Consider the following 21284-nt stretch of genomic DNA (forward strand, 5'->3'; position numbering starts at 1 on the left):
AGAACACATTCACAAAGCACTATTGTGTGGATGTGTTTTCAAAACAACAAGCTAGTGTGGGCCAGGCAGTTTTAAGTACACTTTCAAACCACTGCAACAGATACAGGTTAGCCACCGCTAGGAAGATAACTGCTGTATAGTCTATGCTAACGCATATGATCTATAGCTCATATGCCTCGAACGGAAAATGCTACTTACCCAGTCTGTATCTGTTCTTGGAATATAAAACTGTAGCTTCACATGCACCATCCCTCCTCCCCGGGTACCTCTATCTGTTGCAGTAATATCTTGCTTAGATACATTTTACATGGACATCTCTTTACTACTCTTCCTAACTCCATCATCACCCGTAATGGCAAAACAATCGAAGGATGGAGTCGATGCCCATGCGCACTATCACCAAAAGGAGAAGTCCCCTACCTCATGACTACAAAGACTTCTTCTAAGAAAAACGAAGTTCAAACATCCGGGCCCAACACCAGATGGCGATCTATGCTAGCCAATATGAATCTACAGATTTATATGCCAAGAATAGATGCATATTGGGTAAGTAGCATTTTCCATAATGTTAATGAAGTGAAACAATTGGTGTTCGCACTTAGGCTCTACAGTATCTGCTTTGTTTTGATGGAGTGTTAGTATGTTGGTGCCTTGCGTATGTCCATATATGGCATCTACTACTGCTGTCGATTTACTAGAGTGATGCAACATAAAAGCTGGTTATTATGCCTCTCTGTCATCTAAGCAGTATTGCTTTTTTTAACACAGAATAAAGAAATGATGCTAATCAAATCCATGTTCAAAGCAGCAAGGTGACTACTAAAGCAGGAACTGGAGGTGGGTGAGCAAATGAAGGAGTTTCTGGATTGATTTGTTTGTGCAAAGCACCCAAGAAATTAGTTACATTTGATTTTATTATGAATCCTGTATAACCAGTTAGCAAATAGTGATTACACAGAGCATTTGCCAATGTAATGTCATTGTCTATACTGTGTGGTATTCTCTTGGGGTCAGTTCAGATATATTTGCTTTATGCAAAACAGTGTTGCACACATGTTTCTTTGGTTGTGAACTTGCTTTACTTGAAGAAGAGTTTATTTTCATGTTAGACTGCCCAGTCCTTGGTTGAATGTTCACAATACCTCTGACATGGCATTTGTAATTTGTTATAGTGTCTCTTGTAAATGTCATATATTGCATGTATCTTGCTTAAGTTAGATCAAAACAGTGCACAAAACGTTCTTTTATATGTTCAATTCAATATGCATCATACTTTTTATTTGTCTAAGCTGCACTGTTAGAAATGGGATTTCTGGTTGGCTAGGGCTTGCGCTTAAGCCAGGCAGACCACCACACTAGTCTACACGCTGAAGATAACCCCTGCTCACCCCCTTGGTAGCTTAGCACAAGCAGTCAGGTTTATCCTAGAGGCAATGTGTAAAACGTTTGCGCAACACACAAGGCACACCACAAAAGGAACTCCACACAAGGCTATATATAAAAATAGCCTTTGTATTATCATATACACATTAGAATAGTAATCACGCAATATACACTGTGCCAACTGGCACTAGACAATATTTACAGGGTTTATATACATGACGGGCCAATTGGGACACTGTTAGAACCTTCACAAGCACAAATAGTATAAGTAGAACACAACTAGTAATGACTGGCAAAATACTGTACTCAGCATTATATCCTGCAACGTAAATTATAGTATGCAATCCGCATCACATTAGGCGTAAAACACATTATGCGCCAACCTCATAAGCCTAAACATATTGGACAATAACGTCACAAGAATATATCACATTAGAGGCATAATTCACAGTAGGGAATTACCTCACAAGCATAAACCACATTACGCAATAACCTCATAAGCGTGAACCTCAGATTAGGGAATAACTTCCTAAATAGAAACATCAGAGGCATAAATCATGGTGCATAAGTCACATTTCCTAGGCACCACATAAATCACATTATGGCCTGGCGCCCTATCAACCCAACACTGTCCCCCTGGCAAACTGGCCTTCTCAGAGGGCTCAAATGCTCTATGTTCATAATGTCAGGGTGTGCTGCCAATGCAGCAGAATCCAAAAGTGCGCAATTCCGCTGGCCCCACTGTGCCTCCTGGGTCTCCACTGGGACTCTTAGCAATGGACTGGCCTAAATGTTGCAGCTGCCACTAATTGCGATGCAGCTGTGCAGATCACTGTGGGCACTGGAACTCACTGTGCCCTCTGGCATCGAAAAAGAAATGCCCCCAAGTCCCACTCCCGGACTTCTAGACAAATATGGCCAAAAGTGGCAGTTGCCCGCTACGGCGGTGCAACTGAGGAAACAAAGAATCAGGCACTGGCGCTTCGGTGCCCTCTGGAGTCCACACAGGGACTCTACAACAAAATGCCCCCAAAAACAAATGTATTTATTTTAAACAACAAGGGGACCCCAATTAGTATCAGCGAGGGACCTCGGGGAACTTAATCATATGAAAACAACAGTGGTCCCGGGCAAGGAGACGAATGGTTGAAAAATAAATATAGACTCAGTCAGTTCTATATTAATGAAGACATACCCAGCCGGGCAGAGGTCCTCAAGGTTTATATTTTAAATCAAAGCTTGTGAAACACAATAACACCTTCAACAATTCACGTTCGTGGGGCACAAACCTGTACCCAACCACGACAATACACAAACAAAGACATACACAAAGGGCTTATAAGGCAAAATCAACAGTCTCTGCAAAATTCCAATTTTAGGCAGAGAATTTCTTACAGGTACCATTACACAATTTTGTATAGTGAGTTATTCCACAAGTATATGGTACACAGTAGGTCGACGACGTTTCGGACCCCCTTACTAAATGCTGGGGTCCATCATCAGGACAAAACAATGGTTGCCTTTTTAAATTTTAAGCCTCTTTAGCCAGGGGGGCAATTGGAAAGAGAGCTCATATGAGAGCATGCGGGCAGGTGGGTAGATCAAGGACAATTTTGGAGTAATTGTCCACTTAAATCGATTTATCCGTAGTATTTAAGGAATGGAGTAATTGTTTCGAGGGTCCAGGGCAATTAGTATGCAAGCTCAAAATACAAGCGCGCAGGCAAGGAAGTAAAGCGGATGCAATTTTAAACGAATAGTCCAGGTCGCCAGGAAATCGAGCCTTGCCGACTGACCCGGCCCTCCTGGTTCCAGGACCCCAGCGCGATACGGCGCGACCGGTACTACCCGGCACACAAGGTACAGCGGATACGAGATACTAATCTCCCCCGCCCCTGGACCCTCGAAATATTTTCAATTGAACTACGGATTAAACGATAAAGTTGACTATTCCGGCCTCGAGGCTCCGGCATATGTCCCTGGCACCTCCCACAGTCAGGCAGACGTGCCTGGCTTCCTGGTCGCCACATCATCACAGCGGCCGTTTCTCCTCTTCTCTGTGCAATGCGGGGTGGGCACCCACTAGACTCAAAATAGACACTGGGTGGGCACCCGCATTTAAAATAGCATAGGAGCGGGGTGGCCTATCGCTGGAGAGCACATAAGCCGGGTGTGGGCACCCGCTAGGACAGCACCAAATGCAGGTTGGGTACCCGCAATTTAAACATCCATAAAGCTGGGTAGACTCCCGCACGGCAGGCATATTTCTGCTCTCCTGGCATCAATGGGGGGGGGGGGGCGGGGGGGAGGGGTTGGGGGAGGGGAGGGTATTGATCACCACGGCTTTGGGGGACCCAGGTGCAACTGGTTCAGGGGGGGAATTATATCACTTTGTTTACAAGGCTCCTCTTCCTCTTTGTAAGGTGGGAGCTCAGTGATAAGACACACCACAGGGGGCGGGACCAGTATTTGACAGGCTAGGCACAGACCTATTCAGGGTCAGAGGATTACTCCTCCCATTACTCCTAATGCAGATATCCCATTCGGCCTAGTGCTAACTCATCCTACCTCTCCTGGAGCCCTGTCACTCAAAAGCCAGACATGCAATTCACATCATCCAGGCAGACACATAGCACACAGAAATAGCAACTTCTAATAGTGGCATTTCTAAAATAGGTATAATAAATCTGCACACACCATTGCACAGCATTTATTATTACAATTCCAAATATACTAAACTTGACCACGCTGCTCCTCTCATATCCTCTCATATCAGGAATTACCACTGAAACACTTATCAGGGAATCCCCAGTGCATTTCTATGGGAGGGCAGCCCCACAGTATTGAGAAACCAAAATGGGTGTTTGTCACTACCAGGACATGTCATACACTTAAGGTACATGTCCTATCTTTTATCTACAACCCACCCTGCCCATAGGGCTAGCTAGGGCCTACCTTAGGGGTGACTGACATGTAGTAAAAGGGGGTCACAGACATTGCACACACTTTAGGTGCCACGTCACAGTGGCAGTAACACTGCACGCACTGGCCTCAGATAGGTTTAAAAGGCTACTTTGGTGGGTGGCTCAATCCCCGCTGCAAGCCACCCAGTAGCATTTAATTTACAAGCCCTGGGTATATGAGATATCACTTTACACGGAACTGACAGGCCAATTAAATAGGCCAAACAGGTGTAGACCAATCTTACAATATGTAACAGAGAGAGCACACACACTTTACACTGGACAGCAGTGCTAAAGTGCCCAGAGGCCTAAAACCACCAACACCATGCCAGAGAAAAGGCTAGGAGAAAGGCAACCAGTTTAGAGATGACCCTGCAAAAAGGGCCAAGTCCAACATGCACATTTTAATAATGTTTTTCTCTACCCATTTTAAAAACGTTTTTCTGAACCGCCCCGGGTTGACTGTTTCTCATCTGTGTGATTTTGTCCCCTACCTGTGCTCATGTTTCACTCTGTTGCTGTCATTTGTATGGGTGCTTCTGTGCACCACTGCTCTCCTCTCCTACTGTTGCTTTCTGCTCTCGTTCATTTGTGTGATTCTCCACCCCTGCAACGTTGCTGTCTCTCAACTGTATGCTTCTACCTCTGTCATACCTTGTCCCGTATAAAAACCTAACAATAAAATGCAATGATGTGGTTGCTAGGCTTATCTCATGCATGTGTCTACAAAATGAAACCGAAATCTCCTCCAGCAAGAGTCTCTCCAGTGGACGACATTGTCACCTTTAATGACGTCCCAATTAGAAGGGCCAACAAGTTGAACATTCATATGCCTGCCCCATTCACATCGGCCTCTGTGATTTTCAAAGCACTGCATCACAAATCCTCAGCCAGACCGATGATACCACTAGTTCCAGTTCTTTTAGCACCAGTACCGGCTCTACAGACATTCTTAACGCCTGCATCAGTGAATGCTGTGTATTCTCGCATCACTAAAAAATACGAAGGGGGATCCTTTCTTCCTCAACTGAACCCCACCTGAATCAGTCGTCATAGCAGCGGATAGAAAGGCTCATACAGGTGCATCTTCTGTACCCTCTTATAAGGACAGTAAGAACATGGATTCTCTTGGGAAGAGAATATGTAAAACATCTGCCTCTTACATGAAGGTCACTATTGCCTCTGCAGTGTTGGGGAGGTATGACAGGGCATTATGGGCCCCTCTATCTAGATTGACCAACTTGCTGCCAAAGGAGGACATGGAGGATTTTCAGGAAATCCTCCAAGATGGTGGTCTGGTGGCAAACCAAGCCATCAGTGGAGCCACTGATGTCTCAGATCTGGCAGCCCATGGATATTCCCATTGAATCTGTGCATGACTATCTTCCTGGTTAAGGCTCATGGGGCTTACCTGAGGCCCAGCACAGAATTCTAAATCTTCCATTCAATGGGACTTCATTGTTCGGCACTCATGCAGATGATGAAATGAAGAGGACGAAGGCAGAGCTGGATACCCTAACAGCTGTGGATCTTGAAAGGCACAAAGACTTCTGGTGCAAATTCAGGCCTTTTCAGCGTCATCCTTACCAGCTGAGGGTCATACCCCTCACTGGTCATCACAGCAACAACATCCGTTCAGATCTCAATATCATCAGCTTCATCCAGCCGAGGACGAGGGGCCTCTTGAGCATCGACCTCAGCTACCAAAACTCCAGCGAAACAATGAAGAGCTGCTTCCCCCTTCACTGTTTCCCACTCCGGTGGGAGGGGCAAGTATAGTTTCACACCTGGACAAGTGGTGCAAAATAACAAACGACCGATGGGCTCTCAATTTTGTTAAGAATGGATACTCCATCAACATCAAGTCTCCTCCTCCTGCCATTCCACCACGGAGGCCTTCTTGTCATCTACAAGACTTGCTGCAAGTAGAGATAAACACTACTACAAATCGACACCATCGAACATGTTCGAGCCTCTCAACAGGCCTAGGAATATACTTCCACTAATTCCTAGTCAGGAAAAAGGGTCCCAATCAGGAGTACAAACCAATTCTAGACTTAAGAATCCTAAACAAGTTCATCCCTAAGGAGAGGTTCCGGATGCTTGCTCTTCACCAGACCTACCCCCAACTCCGTCAGGAAGACTGGTTGTGCGCCATCGACCTCTAGGATGCCTCCTTCCACATCACAGTTGTCAAAATGCACAGGATGTTCCTACGGTTCAAAGTAGCATCCAACCACTTCCAATTCAAGGTTCTGCACTTCTGGCTCAAGTCAGCCCCCGCATGTTTTCCGAATGCATGCCTTTGGTAGTGGCTTGTCTGATGAAAATAGCACTTTTGGTATACCCATACTTAGAAGACTGGCTCATCAAAACTCCCTCGCTCAGCAGCATCGCTAAACTTGCATACAGATGTTAAAATGATTGCAACCTCAAATCAAACACCCCTCGTTTCACTACTTAGGAGCGATACTAGACACCGGTAACGCAAGAGTGTTTCTTTCAGAGGAGAGTCTATCCTCAATCAACAAGTGCAGATTTCTTCTCCATGCTCCTTCTCTGACGGCCAGGCTAGCCAGGCTAGTGGCCTCTCTACTGGCATCCATGGGGTCATGCATCCAAATTGTCTCAAACGCCAGGCTAAGATGTAGTCAAGACCGTCTGAAGAAGAGGATGACAAAGAGGCATTAGATATCCGAGATCATCTTAGCGAAATAATTGGCTATCTCTTCACACCGTCAGGCAAAAGGGGCCTCTAATGGTTTGCTTGATGGTTGATCAAAAAGACATTTGACCATTGTGAACATTTCTTGAGTAGAATAGAAGCTCCCTCGATTTTTGTGGTATAAAATACTGACTTGGCTGTTTTTATCTTATAATACATTGTAATCTGTGTCCCTGTGTAAACAGCAGTCTCTAATTTCTTTATAATCAGCGACTTATAATGCATCCAGTAGCCGATTTATTTAAATTTAAAAAAGTAAGAACTCTACTAATAAAAGTTAATACAGTCAAGTTCTGATGTCACATTGCCTGCTGCCAGCGGACGAGGTCAGGTCACCAAGCTTAATTGAAGCAGCTGTTTAAAGCAACGAAATAGAACTTTGCTTTTCTTTCTTCTGCTCTATTTTATTTAATATCTTACCATGACAAGCTAGGCCTCGAGCAATCTACTCACCCACCCGCTATGGTGAGTCATATTTTCATCGGGGAAGCTATTTTTAGAGCCTACTACCCGTTCTGGAAAGCTGATAAAGAACAGGTGTTCTGTTCTCTCAGAAAGTGATTAAGCAGTAAAGATGCCTTTAAACCTTTTTATCTTGCCACATTTGGTCTGCATTTAGAGTTAGAGGTCAAATGTGAGATTGTCATATATTTTGCAGTCTGAGAAAGAAACGTAAACACAACCTCTAGGATAAAATAAGCAGCAAAGTTAGAGGATTTTGTAAAATGAACTCTGAAAATTGTGCTGTACAAAGAGTTTGAAATAAAAGGCTGTAGGATGTCAGGTTTTTTCCAACCACGTTTAAAGAGCTTGTAAATGAACTGTTCAAATACTTCATAATATATATTTGGTACAATCTTCTACCGCAGATTCCTTACCTTAGAATGATCCACAGGCATCGGACTGTATCCGGAATTTTTTCGTGATCAGTACTCCTGCATACCAATAGGTGGCGTCATCCACACTGGAAGTGACATGCGCGGTGCCTATATAGGGCCACCCCAGCATGCTGACATCAATTATTTTCTTTCCATGTCAGTCAGCGCAGATCCAGAGATGAACTACCCTCTCAGTCATTTTAGTTTTTGTTTTGGTGAAGTCTTTTTGAGGTGTACCTCCTGGTGTGGCAGGGATGTCATCCAAGAATGCCAGCTTCAAGCTCTGTAGTGCCCATCACCGCTCAATGTCAATGAGGGACCTGTATCTTGTCTGCCCATGGTGCCTCAAGCACGGGCTGCTCCGATTGTGGCGCCATGAACTCGAAGGCCTTGAGGGAGTGATACCTGAAGTTCTTGGCATCTCGACATGTAATGCCATGGCAATTCATATCACGGTCGAGAGTAAGGTCCCAGAAGCAGTGTGGAGTCGAGATCCTTGTCACACTCGAAGTCGTCTGGCCATTCGGGTTACTCCCACCACAAGTAGAAGAATTTCTCAATGCTTTCTTTGACTTCACTTCATCTCTCAGCCATCGAGACGAGAGAGTTTCTACATTTGAGGCCTAGCTCCGCAGTTGAGCCAGCGCCTGGACTGCCTCCGCACCTCCCTGATTTTCAAGGAGCCGGAGCATCCCTCACCGAATTACAAGAATTTAAAAAAGTTGTGCGCGTCCTATTTCTGTGGCCCGTTCCCTCTGACGCACCTTGGGCCCCTACTAGATCCACACCGGCGAACCAGGCGCCAGTCTGGTCCCAGGGATCCCCAGATCGGTTTCTATGCACGCCAGTCGTGCCTCCTCGTCCTTCCCCTACACCAATGCCAACGTTTCCACCATCCACCAGTAGCGCCATCCCTATTCGGATTCCAGACTCCGACACGGAGCCTGAGGGGCATCATCCGCCTCTGACTGGAGCCATGCCTTCTAGGCCAGAGCCTGCACCCTATTCTTATGGGCTGGGACTCTGGGAGGAGTGGGAAGGGCTCACTGGACTCTGAAGAATACCATCATTATCATGCAAACATCTACTGGTGTTAGGATTTGACAGACACCACCAGACTGGACACCTCTCTAGAACTGACATGCTTTCTCCCCCTACCGTTGCTACAGAGGAGGGCGCTTCATTTGCAGTGGTGGTGAGGAGGGCGGCAGAGGCCCTGGACCTTAGCTTGGCCTGGCTGGCAGTCAAGATGAAAGTCTTGACAGCTGTGCTTCAACTGGGAGTGTCTCTCTCAGAAACACTTCTCCTTTCTAATGAAGCTCTTACTGATGTGCATGGGACTTGATCCAAGCCCAACAATGGAGCTCCTGTCGGATGGAGGATTGCCCACCACCACCACCCCGCCCCAGAGGACCCTAACCTCCTCACACATACCCTTCCTGGAGAGCTTTGTGGTCCAAGTCTTCCCTTCCCAAGTAAATCCTGGTGCATTCCTAACTTCACCTCCAGATCGGGAATCCAATAGGCTTTACAATTTAGGCTAGAAGATGTTTACTTCCACCAGCCTGGCACTGCGCTCTGTGAACACTGCGTTCCTTTTGGGCGGCTATTATTTTCACTCTGTGGGATGCGGTTGCGCAGATGCTGCCAATGGTCTTGGAGGAGGCCCGGCCCATACTCTCCCAGGCAGTTGCCGACTGGAGAGACTTAGTTAGATTCACTTTCGATGTGTACTGGATATCATCAACTAACTGCGCTGAGCGGTTTTGTCGACAGTAGCCTTACAGCGCCATGCCTGGTTGGGGATGACTGGCTTTTCTGGAGATGTCCAAACATTGCTTTTGGACATGCCCTTTGATGGCTCCCGTCTCTTTGGAGGCAAGGCGGATTCAGTGCTGGGGCCCTTTAGGACAGCAGAGCTACAGCCAGGTACCTGGGCCTTTCCATGGCCCCTCATCACCCTCAATCCGTCTTCAGCTCCTTTCGTGGCCACAAAAGGGGCTTCCAGCCGTGTCCTTACCTGCCCAGCTACCACAGCGATCAAGCTCCACAACCTCTGAGTGGCCGAGGACATGATACCCACAGACCCTGTGGGTTCGACAGCCAGAGCTCAGGCCAGCCCACCACTCCCCCGGCAGCTGCAGCCTCCGAGCCCTTATAATCTGCCCTCTTACCCCCATGGGCACCCAGTACGGGCAGGATCTGCCATCACCTGTCCCACTGGTGGTCTATAACAGACTGGTGAGTTTTGCTGCTTGTCTTAAGGCATTACTCCCTCCCCTTCGAGATTTCCCCTTGCTCCATGCCTCCTCATCATGACAAGGTGACAGCGGACCACCTACCACTTCTCAGGAAGTGACAGCTCTCTTGGCCAAGGGAGCTTTAGAGAGGGCCCGACGCAAGAAGTAGGTCGTGGTTGCTATTCCTGCTACTTTTTAGTGCCCAAGAAGAATGAAGGCCTTATTCCTATCCTCTAACCGCTCCCTCTCAAATGTTTCCTCAAGAAGAAGTAGTTCATAATGTCCTTTCTGCCCTAGATCCCGGAGACTGGATGGTTTGTTGGACTTGAAGGATGCTTATTTTCACATCCCCGTCTTGCCTGCCCATAGACGTTCCTGTGGTTCATGGTAGGTCAAGAGCACTTTCAATTCCCCTTGCTTCCCTTTGGCTTTGTCAGCGTCCAGCGAATGTTCACCAAGGCAGTGATTGCAGCTCATCTGCGGAGATCTGGGGTGCCAATATTCTCTATCTCGACGACTGGCTTTTGAAGACAGGCTGTCTTCTCCCACCTCCAGACTTTGGCGGACCTCCTGCACTTGCTGGAGTTCACTGTCAATGTGCCCAAGTCTCACCAGACTCTTATCTCAGATGTGGACTTATCCTCCCAAAACACTAGTCCAGGATATTCAGGCTAGGATACAATGTTTCAGCCTGTAACATGGATTTCGGCGAGACTGACCGTGAGGCTGCTGGGCCTCATGGTCTCCTGCATCCTGCTGGTGACTCATGCCTGCTGGCATATGCAAGCCCTGCATTGGGACCTGAAGTTCCAGTTGGTGCAGCATCAGGGGCATCTCTCTGACCTGGTCCATATTTCGGAGACAACTGCTAATTACCTGTAGTGGTGGCTAATAAAACACGATTGGGTCAGTGGTTGACCCTTCTTCCTTTCCCAACCAGATCTCTCAGTAGTGACATATGCGCTACTCCTGGAATGGTGCAGCAATCCTGGCGAGTGGAGATCAGAGGGTCTCTGGTCTCCGGCAGAATCTGGACTCCATTTCAACCTACTGGAGCTCCCTGTGAGTCGACTGCCATTGAAAGACTTTCTATCCTTCATCAAGGGAAAGCTAGTGCATGTGTTCACAGACAACACCACCGCTATGTGGTACAGCAACAAGCAGTGTGGGGTCATGGACACTTTGTCTCTGGACATGAATAGAATGTCCGGGCATATCGCTGGCGGTTCAACATCTGGTGGGCTCTCTGAACGTCAGTGTATGGCCTCAGCTGAAGCTGCCTAGCAGATCACGAATGGTGGCATCTCCAACCAGAGGGGGTGCTGTTACTTTCAGCAGTGGGGAGGCCCTCGGTTAGATCTGCCTGCCACCGACGAGACCGCACAATGTCAGCAGTTCTGTGCACTGAAGTTTTCCACATTCCTCACGCTAGGAGATGGTTTTGGTCTCGGGTGCAGCTCCGGCCTCCTGTATGCCTTTCTGCCCCTACCACTCCTGCCCAGAGTTCCCAAGAAGATCAGGAACGGCCAGACCCAAGTAATCCTTGTGGCTCCGGACTGGACATGGAGAGTCTGGTATCCTGAACTTTTGAGCATGGCCATCGGTCCTCCTATCAGGCTGCCCCTGTGGGAGGATCTTCATTTGCAGCGCCAGAACCTGTCAACTCTTCTCCTTGCGTGGAGATTGAGTGACAACAGTTGACAGCTTTCGACCTTCTGCCCGAAGTCTATAACCTTATCTTGGCAGTCAGGTGTCCCTCCACCGTGACAGTATACTCCTGTAAGTGGGGAAAAAGTATGGCATGGTGTACAAAAAGATAGATGAATCCCTTTTCTCCCCACTGTTTCCAGTTTCTTCTCTTCATACTTCTGTTGTGTGGCGTTTCGAGCTCCGAGTGAATATTCCCGACCCATTGCCCTTATATAGGCATAGACCTCAATCCCTTATTTAGACATAGCCCATGCAGACCAAATACAGGCATGGCTACGTCACCCATACCAAATGTCCCAACGATTTCTTGGAAAATCGGCTTAAGCAGTTAGGGAACTTCCCCTTGCTTGAATATTGATTTGTCCAAGAACTCATGTACTTTGCAAAGAACAACTATTCCCTAGGGGTTCTTTCCTGCCGTTATTTTGCGCGACGTTACGTCAATCTATGGCATTCCTAAACACCTTCAAAGCATCAATATACCTTCACTTGCTATGGCAGACTACTGTAGTTCGACTATCTACTTGCCCGACGCAGCTCGCTACAGCAAGAAGGAAGCAGACCCTCCAGCTGACGCACTGATCAAGAGGATGCCTTTCTCTCGCCGAGAATCCAGCTCCGGTGTTTCCAAGCTCCCCTTGTGGGGTGTTGGGAAATCGAGTCCTGAGACAGAGATACCAGACCTCCTTCATTCTAAACCAAGGTATGGAGCTGATTAGAACCTAGAGAAACCTTTGGTAGATTCTTGACAAAAACAACTAAACCTATGCTACACAATACTTACTTCTTCCTGCGTACTAGACTTAGGTTAGGTACATTGGGGTAGGCATATTTAGAAGCACCAGTTGAGAATTTTTAGTCAATGTTATTTATGTATTTTTATATGGCTTAGAAACCATACAATGCTTTTACAGTATTATTTTATAATACTATTCTCGCTGTACGCATCATACTTTGCAGTCTGCTTAACGATTGTAGCAGTTCACTTCTCTTGTATGAGAAAGAAGACTGTTCAATAAACCTTTTTATTGAAAACGCCCGTCTCTCTATTTCTCTACAAACTCTGTTGAAACGAAGCATGCACGATTGATTGAGTGAAATACTTATCTATTGTTTCCGCGACTGTAGAGATATATTTCTTATTCTTGGGAAACAGAGTTGTCATTTTTATGCGGTTGTCAGAAACTAATCCCTTCTTGTGAATTCGAGAACGTTTCTAGTGACCTCTGAGCTAGCTGGCACTCGCTATTAAGTTTAGTATATTCGATAGAGACCTAGTCGACCTCAGTCCTATGTCTAATCTATAGGATATATTATTCCAGTGCGCAGAGCCTATTGGGAATATGGGAACTACACTACATGGCTCCCAACGTTTGGTAAGGCACTAATTTAACGCTAGATACTATAGTAACTCAGTCGTGCTTTTCTCAGAGACCCCCTTTTCCCGTAAAATACTCCAATAGACGTCTGGAGTGTGTAAAGGGATAATATCCGCCATAACAGAGTAGGACGAAAATCCTATGTATTTGTTTTTGGTTTTTCAACATTGAAGGATACAGTGTTCCAAAATATTGTGCACCTTATCTTTGTTTCCTTGAAACTTGCTCTGCAACTTTCATTAAACAATGTCGGTTAACGGCGACAACACCGCAACCGGTGGACCTGCAGTAAATACAGCAGCTTTTGACATAACAGGTTTCCAAGAGACTGTCGCATATGCTATAATCATCCCAGAAACTTTAAGAAAAGCCATCACTATGAAACATATAAGAAATGGCCTATCAGCAAGAGGTGGTGGGTAGTTTTTGTGATAGAGGCTCGTGAATATCATCATACAGAGGTATTCTATTCATGGATAATCTTCCACAAAGCATATCCAGTTTCAAAAGTGTTTCACTTCTACAAAGAAGATGAAGCTCCAGAGGAATACATTCCTTTAGAGGATGTTGAAATTCCACTAACATACCAAGAGCATGCGCTCTGGTTTAAAGGCACCCTAAAACAAACACATCACGTTACCCGGCTCGGTCCAATAGGTAGACCAGGACCAACATGGTCAGCTATACACCACATCCTGCCATTGAACATATGACAGATGAGGAACTATTGGTTCAAATAAAAGAGCTAATTAAAATCCACAGATAATTGGTTCAATATGTCATGCGGACTTTTACTGTCCAAACAGCAATAAAGATTCCGCAACACACCCTTTACCAGGGGAACACAAATAGAATTACACCACAGACTATATAATCAGTCATTGGTAAATTACCCGCAAAACGGTAACAAATTCCATTCTGGATAGCTCAAAAAATTACTCAAATCGAGGCAGCATTTCCTGATACTACCCCTCATGAGAAACACAGGATTCTAACAATCTGTTTACCGATGGGGATCGCACCACACCTGGAGGACTGCAACACTTGGGGTACAGTCTTGGCTGCAATCTACACCAAAACACATGGTGTTCCGTCTATGGCGGTAATACCAGACGTCCTGCAACAGATTCAAAATTAATACGGGCGGAGCCTGCTTTAAATCTAGGTATGAAATTACTGAAAGATTTCAAACAGGTCTCAACCATAATATTAGCTAATATTAAAGGTGGAGCAGCATCCGTGGCGATCTGCCAAAAGTTAAGAGAATTTGATGTAACTGAGCAACCTCAGGAATGAGCCAGAATAATTAAAAAATCCTATGAAGAATTAGAAAGAGACAGTTTGGGTGGTAAACCAGTAAAACCCCTACTGACTGAAAGTCCTGAAAAGGTTTTTTATTAAAAACACTCTTACTCCTCCCAAAAAGAAGTGGGAGAACACTAAACAAACTTCTAAAGAAAAGTGTTCTCAATCCCGAGGTAGGTCTTCTCAAAAGGAGCCTTCTGAAAGGAGGTATAACCTCAGGAATAGGTATAATTTGAGAAAACCTGGTAGATATCAAGATACTGATGTACGTTCCTCTCGTACCTTTCAGACTTCCTCACAGAAATCGGAAAGAAGAGGACGGTCAGGATAAAAAGAAGAACGTGTGACGTCCAAAGACGATCAACACGTACCAAAAAATAAGAAAACTCAATTCACCAAAAAGAAGGTAGCAGGTCTAAAAATCAGACATGCTGAGGATCTTGAGGACACAACTCAAGAACGGGAAATGGGCTCAGACGATGTCGGACAGCGCAGCAGAAGTCACCATAGCTCGCAAGAACTTGAAGGATCATCTGGAGACAGTGGACTTGAATGAGTACATCCAAGTTGAAACCCCAGATACCAGGGTTAGTGTCCCACATAAGTTATATGAAGTAACACTCCCGATGTAGGGGACATACCTAGAAAAATAAGAGAACTCTTTTGGGAGAAGCTCTCTCAGGGTTATGACATTCTTTTAGCTGAACAAGACTGGCCACCTGAATTTGTCAGAGTGCCCACATGGCGAAGACATCATTATGGCAGCTTTCTCCAATCATATTCCAATTCATAAAATATATACCTATGCCAGGAAATGGGCAGTAGCCCAGGCTCCTGCATTATATAAAAATCATGTAGAATGGGATAAGGATTCTCCTCTACATAAAATCCAGTGAAAAACTCAACCGACTGCGCAAAGGCAGTACCCAGTTAAGCAAGAAGCTAAAAAACAGGTCAGGGAGATATTAGATCAACTTGAATACCAAGGGGTGATTGAAACATGCACCTCGTCCATAAACAATCCTTTGTTTCCTGTCTGCAAACCAGACAATACATATCGTCTAGTTTTAGATTACAGACATTTAAACTCTTGTTGCAAAATTTTTGCAGTACAAAATGCCCACAGTGCCGCACTAATGAATAACATTGTGTGTAAAAAATATAAAACCACATTTGATATATCAACAGTTTCTTCTGTCAAAACATTGCACATGAAAGTAGGTATTTGACCGCTTTCTCAATCATGTGGACACAGCGTCAATTCTGTCGTCTCCCCCAGGGATTCAAGAATAGTCCAGGGTTATTTTCAGCCAGAGTAACAGAGTTACTACAAACCTGTGATGATGAGGCATTATCATATGTTGATGACTTCTATCTAACAGACGATGATTTGGATAGGCACTTGAACAGAGTGAACACCATTATTTTGGGATTCGCCTCTGAAGGGTATAAATTAAATTTTAAAAAATCAAGAATTGCCCACCTCAATGTCCTTTTCCTAGGTGTTGAGCTCAAAGGTCCACGACTCGATAATTCTCGCTTCGGTGCCTGACCTAATCATGGGTTCACACTCTGCAACTCTGGGCATTAAGCTTGCTTAACCTCCACAACGGCCCCCCGCGGCGGGATCCCTGGCTTTCACCTTGGGGATGCCCTGTAGGGGCTATCTCACAGGGAAAAACCAGGACGGGTTCCCAAGGCAAGCGCGGAGATACCCCTTCGGGGGTCGATTCTGGCGCTATATAAGAAACATAATAATAATAATAATACGAGTTATCAAGTGTAGGCAAAAGCCTGGCAGCAAACTTTCTAGAGAAATGTGCGCTGCTCCAACCTCCAAAAACGCTGAAAAACTTAGTTGATTCTAGGTTTCCTAAATTTCGGAAGAACTTACATTCTAAATTGCGCAGAAAGGGTTAAACCTCTCTACGAATTAATCAAACCAGATTTCAAACAAATTAATTGGACTAAAAAACACACAGAAATTTAGCATTCAGTCCAAACGGACATATTGGCACAAAACATTTGCAAACACGCGTAAATGTACGCAACCTAGTGATCTGAATCATCCCAGGAAGATGCGGATTCACATACTTAACCTTTAAAGAAGGAGAAAGAGTACCAATAGCTTACAAATCACACTTGTACTCACAAGCAGAAATGAAATTCACTTCTACCGAAATACTCTGACAGCGGTTCAAACTGCAGTAGCAAAAGAGAGATCCCTCGCACAGGGTAAGCGCATAATGGTTGTTACTCCTGTACCTGCCTTAGAGGCAGTGACAAAAGCAAACATTCCAAATGCTAAAGCCTTACATCCGAGCTGGATACAATGGGTTAATACTCTTGCTGCAACATACGTTGAAAACGTTTTTGACTCTTATTTTTAAAACACAAGAATTTCTACAATATGAACATGAATATCCTCTGCCTACTGAAATTCTGCCTCTAGAGCAGTATGAATGTATCATTTATACTGACAGATCAGCACAGCCCGCAATTGGGGGTAAACAAGCTTTTAGTGCTGCCTGCGCAATCGTTAGAGGTCGCTGGTGTGATGGCAAATTCTGACCAATGTTCACTAAAACTCAATCTCTAGGAGATTGTACAGCTCAGCGAGCCGAACTACAAGCATTCAAGATGGCGCTTGAAAATACTGATTGCGAATTCCCCACACTTTTAGTGTGCGATTCGGATTATTGCGTTCAATCTTACAATGAATACTTGCAGAACTGGATTGAAAACGGTTACAGAGATGCAAAAGGTGGCACAATCAAGCATAAGTTGCTTTGGGAACAAGTAGTTCAGTTACAACAAGAACTACAAAAAGCTCACGTGATCCATACACTGAGTCATCAACATGATGGCGTTCACGTTGCAGGGAATTCACTGGCTGATGAAGCCGCAAAGGCAGCTGTGCAATCACTTGTTCAAAAATGAAAATAGACGGCGAAATAATGCTAGCTGTCAATGCGACAAGCAAAGGCAGTGGTGCAACGTTACCTCAAAACTATCCACTCAAATATTCATGCATAATTGACGCAAACTTCGTTCCTTTTGCTCGAATTCCTGGAGTGGGGGATAGAGTGATTCCAAACAGGAAACGTGGAGTAGCTTTGATACACGAAGCACATTTTGGAGAGGGTCTAATACATCAGGGGATCTCTAAATCTTAACTAGAATTAAAGGAAACGTACTGGTGGCCAGGGATGAATGGTCACATTTACAATTAATTGCCATGACTGCAACAGAGATTGCAGCAGAGAACGCTGCCAGATACCGGACTACAGTATAGCCAGCCCTGTACAGACACCATTGTAAGACAGCATTAGACTTTCTACACCCAGACGTCCCTATGGACAAATGCGGTCCCACAAATATTAAGACAAGATTCATTTGGATGTTGCCTCAGAGCTCGGCTGACGCTCAAACTGTTATAAAAGATTTGCAGTCTTTATCGGCATATACGCAGTCAGCATGCTACATTCTGACCAGGGTCCTGCATTTAGCTCTCGAGCTTACAAAGAGGCCATGGCCAACATGGGCGTTGCATTGCGGTATTCTAGTCCATTCCATCCTGAGGGAAATTCGGTAGTGGAGAGAAAATACCGGGACATAAAACAATCTATAACAGCTAGGGTACTAGGCTCGGGTGATGGGTGGGTCAAACATCTAATAAGTGTCCAACGTAGTCTTAACAATCTGCCAAGAAGTTCTCTAGGGGGTATAACTCCATATGAAATCCTTTTTGGAACTAGAATGATTGTGCAGGACCTTGATTGCCACACTTCAGTGGTGGAACAAAAGCGCTTTGATATCAAAGATCGTTTGCAGGACTTAAATGAAATAAGATCCAGACAAAGTAACGTACTCCTGAAGCCAACGACCACTGAAGAGAAACCATCCGTCCCAGTCTGGATTCCAAAGATTGGGGATCTAGTCAGAGAAAAGATTGCGGACAAGAAGGAATTTGGGCCTTCATACAGACAACCAGTACCTGTCCTAGCCATCCACGGATCAAGAAAAGTATTACTACTTCCCCTTGCTGGTAAAAAAAGAGAACAGGTTTGTGTCCATCGACCTGGTCAAACCACATCATGTGGCCGATCATAAGTAGTAGGCCAAGTGGACTCCAAAGATGTAGCAGACGCCCAAATCTGGCTACTATTCAAGAGGCTCAAACTAAGAGACTCATCACCTTTGAACAATCTGCAGTGCGAAAAGAAAGACTATGCAACAAAGCCATGGAATTTGTACCTCTTGAGACCTAAATAACAGTTCGTCAAGACACGCCTGTCTACAATGAAATAGCAACTGACTAATCAAAAGTAACAAGTGATCAAGTGGTTCCAGTGATTTCAACGAATCCTGAAGCAATCCCAACAATTGACAGAACTGCCTCTGGGTATTTCAATAACAGTAATGTAATGATGTCTTGCAAAGCGCCTGAATCACCCCACATGGGGTATCTCCGCGCTGTAGACCGCTGGGGAACCCGTCCTGGCTTTCCCTTTTGATGGTCCCTACTGGGTATCTCCAAGGTGAAACCAGGCATGAAAATGAATGTACGTATGTGGGGGGCCGTTGTGGAGATGAGGCAAGCTGATGCCCAGAGTTGCCGAGTGTGATCCCTGGTTAGAGTAGGCACCGAGGTGAGAATTATCGAGTCCGCTGACCCTGGTCCACGACCCTGCCGCGTCGGGAATTGAACCCTGGTCCCGGGCCGTCCTCTGCTTCCGGCTGTCATAGTAGCACTATTCATAAAGAACTAGAATTCTTTGAAAATCTTCCAAGAGACCATATTTGACTTTTTCCATATGCAAACAGTTTATACAATCTGCCATGAAATGGTCTCGACTTATTCTTCTGTATTTAAGAGCCATTTCATAAATGTATTTTCGTGATTCATTCATTTTCAAAAGTTATCTATATGCTTTGAATGAACCAATGCTTTAAATGCGTACAGCACAAATGCTTTTTCGTGTACAACCAGTACCAATGCATCTTTATGTATTTTAGGTGGGTTTTGACACAGCATGTTTAGATATGTTTTTTTAATGTGTTTAGAACTTAGTAATGTCGTACATAATAAAGTGGAGTGGGTGTTGTGTGGCGTTTAGAGCTCGGAGTGAATTTTCCCGATCCATGCCCTTATATAGGTACAATTCACATTGCCCTTATATAGGCATAGACATCAATCCCTTATTTAGACATAGCCCATGCAGACCAAATACAGGCATGTCTACTTCCACCCGTACCAAACGTCACAACGATTTCTTGGAAAATCAGCTTAAGCAGTTAATGAACTTCCTCTTGCTTGAATATTGATTTGTCCAAGAACTCATGTACTTTGCAAAGAACAACTATTCCCTAGGGATTCTTTCCTGACATTATTATGCCCGACTTTACGTCAATCTATGGCATTCCTAAACCCCTTCAAGGTTTAAATATACCTTCACTTGCTAGGGCAAACTAAGGTGGTTGGGAGCAGTTCGACTATCTACTTGCCCGACGCAGCTCGCTACAGCAAGTGCCGAAGGAATCCGACCCTCCAGCTGAAGCACTGATCAAGAGGCTGCCTTTCTCTCACCGAGAATCCAGCTCAGGTGTTTCCAAGCTCCCCTTGCGGGGTGTTGGGAATTCGAGTTCTGCGACAGAGTTACCAGACCTCCTTCATTCTAAACCAAGGTATGGAGCTGATTAGAACCTAGAGAAACCTTTGGTAATACTAACTTCTTCCCGCGTACTAGACTTAGGTTAGGTACATTGGGATAGGCGTATTTAGAAGCACCAGTTGAGTATTTTTAGTCAGTTATTTATGTATGTGTTTTTATATGTCTTAGAAACAATAGAATGCTTTTACAGTATTATTTTATAATACTATTCTCGCTGTACGCATTATACTTTGCAGTCTGCTTAACAATTGTAGCAGTTCACTTCTCTTGTATGAGAAAGAAGACTGTTCAATAAATCTTTTTATTGAAAACGCCCATCTCTTTATTTCTCTACAAACTCTGTTGATGAAACGAAGCATGTACGATTGACTAAGTGAAATACTTGTCTATTGTTTCCGTGACTCTAAAGATGCATTTCTTATTCTTGGGAAACAAAGTTGTCATGTTTATGTGGTTGTCGGAAACTAATCTCTTTGTGTCAATTCGAGAAAGTTTCTAGTGATCTCTGTGGCACTCAAGATTAAGTTTAGTATATTCGAACGAGACCTAGTCGACCTCAGTCCTACGTCTGATCTTTAGGATATATTATTCCAATGCGCAGAGCTTATTGGGAATATAGGAACTACACTACACTTCCTCTTATCCAGTAGGGCTCTGCTCTGGGAACTCTCAAAGGATATCTTTCTGCTATTTCAGCTTTTCTGAAGTTGCCTGACCAGCAGTCCCCCTTTAAATCCCCTATTGTAAATAGATTTCTGAAAGGTTTACAACATTTGCTCCCACTTTCTCCCTCTATTATGTCCAAGATGGATCTCAGTCTTGTCCTCACTTTCCTTATTTGTATTCCCTTTGAGCCTTTGCACAATTGTTCACTCCGGCTCCTTACCATTAAAATGGCCTTTCTCGCGGCTACAACATCTGCCCGGATGGTTATTGAGCTTCAGGCTTTGTCACCGGTCATGCAATCACCTGATCCCAGAAGTGGAGACAACACTGCAGCCAATGCTGGACCGCCTATCCCTCTCA

General features: G+C 44.9%; 1 long non-coding RNA gene across 1 annotated transcript in view; it reads left to right on the top strand.

The window, feature by feature from the left end:
* The window catches only part of LOC147712723 (uncharacterized), a 689664-nt gene that overhangs the window by 216932 nt on the left and 451448 nt on the right, over positions 1-21284 (top strand). The window contains exon 2 of the long non-coding RNA XR_015296017.1: positions 769-837. This is a non-coding gene — a long non-coding RNA (uncharacterized LOC147712723). The remainder of the gene's footprint in view (positions 1-768; positions 838-21284) is intronic.

Source organism: Lissotriton vulgaris, chromosome 5, assembly GCF_964263255.1.
Source record: "Lissotriton vulgaris chromosome 5, aLisVul1.2, whole genome shotgun sequence".
NCBI classification, from domain to species: domain Eukaryota; kingdom Metazoa; phylum Chordata; class Amphibia; order Caudata; family Salamandridae; genus Lissotriton; species Lissotriton vulgaris.